Raw genomic sequence first — 5,000 nt, 5'->3', positions numbered from 1 at the left:
ATCATCGGATAGCTGCCGTGAAATACCGCTCTCTGGATCTGCTCTGTTCTGGCAGGTAATCAGGGGGATTTTAAGTAGATGAGTGTCCGGGAATAGTGCACTGCACTCGGGCAGGTCACGCCGCGTAACCCGCCCCATATCCCGGTTCCCGAACCCGCTTTTCCGCCCAAAGTTGTCCGAAGATGCTTAGGCCCAGCTGGGGAACGCTCCCCACGAAGCCCGGGTCTCAGCCCTGGAGCCCTGTGTTTCCAAAAACCAGGTTTCTGAAATCTGCGACCTGGTGGCCCAGTGATGTCAGCTGGAACTTTTTTTTTCCGGTCCGCTCAAAATTCTCCAGGGGATTTTAGGGCTTTGCGCCACATATTCCGACTTTTACTTAGTTTCTGACGGAGCCAAAAAAGTCCGGGTTTTTTTGCCCTCCTTATCGTCCCGACTGGAAACTTTAACTTTTTTTTTAAGTCAGAAAATTAAAGTCCTTTTCATCCAGGAGACCGACCCTTCCTTCAAAGCGTCCCAAGTGGTCCTTCGTCATCGGATATCTGTCGGGAAATACCGCTCCATGGAACTGTTTATTTCATCCATCCGCTGCACCTGCTGTTCTGCCATCAGTGTCCGTGAACAGTGCTTCTTCATCGGATATCAGCCGGGATCTCACGCTCTCTGGAACTGTTTATTTCATCCATCCACTGCACCTGCTGTTCTGACATCAGCATCCGAGAATAGTGTCCCGTACTGGGACATGGTCTCGCATATCCCGCTCTCTGGAACTATGTTCTGTTCATTTCCTTCATCCAGTGCACCTGCTGTTCTGCCATCAGTGTCCGACAATAGCGCTTCATCATCGGATATCTGCCGTGAAATACCGCTCTCTGGATCTGCTCTGTTCTGGCAGGTAATCAGGGAGATTTTAAGTAGATGAGTGTCCGGGAATAGTGGGCCGTTCTGGGACTTGGTCTGGGATATCACGCTCTCTGGAACTATGTTCTGTTTATTTCCTTCATCCAGTGCACCTGCTGTTCTGCCATCAGTGTCCGACAATAGCGCGCCATTCTGGGACTTGGTCTGGGATATCACGCTCTCTGGAACTATGTTCTGTTTATTTCCTTCATCCAGTGCACCTGCTGTTCTGCCATCAGTGTCCGACAATAGCGCTTCATCATCGGATATCTGTCGTGAAATACCGCTCTCTGGAACTGTGTATTAGTCCGTCCGCTGCACCTGCTGTTCTGACATCAGCATCCGAGAATAGTGTCCCGTTCTGGGACATGGTCTGGGTTCTGCCGCTCTATGGAACTGTGTGTTCATCCGTCCACTGCACCTGCTGTTCTTCCATCAGCATCCGAGAATAGTGTCCCGTACAGGGACATGGTCTGGTCTCTGCCGCTCTCTGGAACTCTGTATTCATCCATGCGTTACACCTGCTGTTCTGACATCAGCATCCGAGAATGGTGTGCCGTTCTGGGACATGGTCTGGGATCTCCCGCTGTCTGGAACTGTGTGTTCATCCATCCACTGCACCTGCTGTTCTGACATCAGCATCCGAGAATAGTGCCCCGTACTGGGACATCAGCCAGGACGCACCGCCGTCATCTCGTTCGTTCGCTCAGTCATCCATCCACGAAAGCTACCGATCAGCCACAGTGCCCGGAATGATGCCTCCTGCCGGGGCAGCGTCCGCTTGCTCCCCGACAGCCAGTTCTGCATGAGGCTCCGGTTCTTCCACCCCCGCCACTGTCCGAGGGTGTCCGAAAATACTGAGGTCTGAGTCGGATCCGAACCGCACAAACGCCGGTCTTCACGACTGGAGGCCTATGTTTCTAAAAACCGGGTTTCAGGAATCTGCGACCTGGTGGCCCAGTGATGTCGGCTGGAACTTTTTTTTTCCGGTCCGCTCAAAATTCTCCAGGCATTTTCTGAGCTTTCCTTCACATAGTCCGACTTTTACTTAGTTTCTGACGGAGCCAAAAAAGTCCGGGTTTTTTTGCCCTCCTTATCGTCCCGACTGGAAACTTTAACTCCGTATTTTAAGTCAGAAAATTAAAGTTCTTTTCATCCAGGAGACCGACCCTTCCTTCAAAGTGTCCCATACAGTGCTTCGTCATCGGACATCGGCCGGGATCTCCCGCTCTCTGGAACTGTGTATTCATCCATGCGGTACACCTGCTGTTCTGCCATCACTGTCCGGGAATAGTGTGTCGTTCTGGGACTTGGTCTGGTCTCTGCCGCTCTCTGGAACTCTTTATTCATCCATGGGGTACACCTGCTGGTCTGCCATCACTGTCCGGGAACAGTGTGCCGTTCTGGGTCATGGTCTGGGATATCACGCTCTCTGGAACTCTTTATTCATCCATGCGGTACACCTGCCGTTCTGCCATCACTGTCCGGGAACAGTGTGCCGTTCTGGGACTTGGTCTGGTCTCTGCCGCTCTCTGGAACTCTTTATTCATCCATGCGGTACACCTGCTGTTCTGCCATCACTGTCCGGGAATAGTGTGTCGTTCTGGGTCATGGTCTGGGATATCACGCTCTCTGGAACTCTTTATTCATCCATGCGGTACACCTGCCGTTCTGCCATCACTGTCCGGGAACAGTGTGCCGTTCTGGGACTTGGTCTGGTCTCTGCCGCTCTCTGGAGCTCTGTATTCATCCATGCGGTACACCTGCTGGTCTGCCATCACTGTCCGGGAACAGTGTGCCGTTCTGGGTCATGGTCTGGTCTCTGCCGCTCTCTGGAGCTCTTTATTCATCCATGCGGTACACCTGCTGTTCTGCCATCACTGTCCGGGAATAGTGTGTCGTTCTGGGTCATGGTCTGGGATATCACGCTCTCTGGAACTCTTTATTCATCCATGCGGTACACCTGCCGTTCTGCCATCACTGTCCGGGAACAGTGTGCCGTTCTGGGACTTGGTCTGGTCTCTGCCGCTCTCTGGAACTCTTTATTCATCCATGCGGTACACCTGCTGGTCTGCCATCACTGTCCGGGAACAGTGTGTCGTTCTGGGACTTGGTCTGGGTTCTGCCGCTCTCTGGAGCTGTTTATTCATCCATGGGGTACACCTGCTGTTCTGCCATCACTGTCCGGGAATAGTGTGTCTTTCTGGGACTTGGTCTGGTCTCTGCCGCTCTCTGGAGCTCTTTATTCATCCATCCACTGCACCTGCTGTTCTGCCATCACTGTCCGGGAATAGTGTGTCGTTCTGGGACTTGGTCTGGTCTCTGCCGCTCTCTGGAACTCTTTATTCATCCATGCGGTACACCTGCTGTTCTGCCATCACTGTCCGGGAATAGTGTGTCTTTCTGGGACTTGGTCTGGGTTCTGCCGCTCTCTGGAGCTCTTTATTCATCCATGCGGTACACCTGCTGTTCTGCCATCACTGTCCGGGAATAGTGTGTCGTTCTGGGACTTGGTCTGGTCTCTGCCGCTCTCTGGAACTCTCTGGAACTCTTTATTCATCCATGGGGTACACCTGCTGGTCTGCCATCACTGTCCGGGAACAGTGTGCCGTTCTGGGTCATGGTCTGGGTTCTGCCGCTCTCTGGAACTGTGTATTCATCCATGCGGTACACCTGCTGTTCTGTCATCACTGTCCGGGAACAGTGTGCCGTTCTGGGTCATGGTCTGGGTTCTGCCGCTCTCTGGAACTCTTTATTCATCCATGGGGTACACCTGCTGGTCTGCCATCACTGTCCGGGAACAGTGTGCCGTTCTGGGTCATGGTCTGGTCTCTGCCGCTCTCTGGAGCTGTTATTTTCCTCCATCCGGTACACCCACTGCTCTGCCATCACTGTCCGAAAATAGTGCTCCGAAATCGGGTAAGTCGCGCGGGGAGCCACCCCTGTATCTCGGCTCCAGGAGCGTCTTTCCGCCCGGGGCCTGGCCCACTATGCTTAGGTCCAGCTGGGGAACGCTCCCCCCGAAGCTCGGGGCCCTGTCCTGGAGATCTCTGTTTCCGAAAACCAGGTTTCTGAAATCTGCGACCTGGTGGCCCAGTGATGTGAGCTAAAAAAAAATTTATCGAAGCGATCTAAAAAAGCCCAGGCATTTTCTGGGCTTTCCTTCACATATTCCGACTTTTACTTAGTTTCTGACGGAGCCAAAAAAGTCCGGGTTTTTTTCGCTCCACATAGTCCCGACTGGAAACTTTAACTTTTTTTTTTTTCCATTATTTCACCCGCGGAGGTCCGCAAACACCTCCAGGGGCCCACAACGGCCGAATTAAGCCAGGAAAAAGACGCCAGAACCCGGATCTCTTTACCAGACACCCCCAGAGCCCGGAACTCGGACCCAAACACCTCCAGAGGCCCACAACGGCCGAATTGGACCCGGAAAAAGACGCCAGAACCCGGATCTCTTTACCAGACACCCCCAGAGCCCGGAACTCGGACCCAAACACCTCCAGAGGCCCACAACGGCCGAATTGAACCCGGAAAAAGACGCCAGAACCCGGATCTCTTTACCAGACACCCCCAGAGCCCGGAACTCGGACCCAAACACCTCCAGAGGCCCACAACGGCCGAATTGGACCCGGAAAAAGACGCCAGAACCCGGATCTCTTTACCAGACACCCCCAGAGCCCGGAACTCGGACCCAAACACCTCCAGAGGCCCACAACGGCCGAATTGAACCCGGAAAAAGACGCCAGAACCCGGATCTCTTTACCAGACACCCCCAGAGCCCGGAACTCGGACCCAAACACCTCCAGAGGCCCACAACGGCCGAATTGGACCCGGAAAAAGACGCCAGAACCCGGATCTCTTTACCAGACACCCCCAGAGCCCGGATGAGCTCCACAAACACCTCCAGAGGCCCACAACGGCCGAATTGGACCCGGAAAAAGACGCCAGAACCCGGATCTCTTTACCAAACACCCCCAGAGCCCGGAACACGGACCCAAACACCTCCAGAGGCCCACAACGGCCGAATTGAACCCGGAAAAAGACGCCAGAACCCGGATCTCTTTACCAAACACCCCCAGAGCCCGGAACACGGACCCAAA

Source organism: Gasterosteus aculeatus, unplaced genomic scaffold (assembly GCF_964276395.1).
Source record: "Gasterosteus aculeatus unplaced genomic scaffold, fGasAcu3.hap1.1 HAP1_SCAFFOLD_43, whole genome shotgun sequence".
Classification (NCBI taxonomy): Eukaryota; Metazoa; Chordata; class Actinopteri; order Perciformes; family Gasterosteidae; genus Gasterosteus; species Gasterosteus aculeatus.
This window is presented reverse-complemented; position numbering follows the sequence as displayed.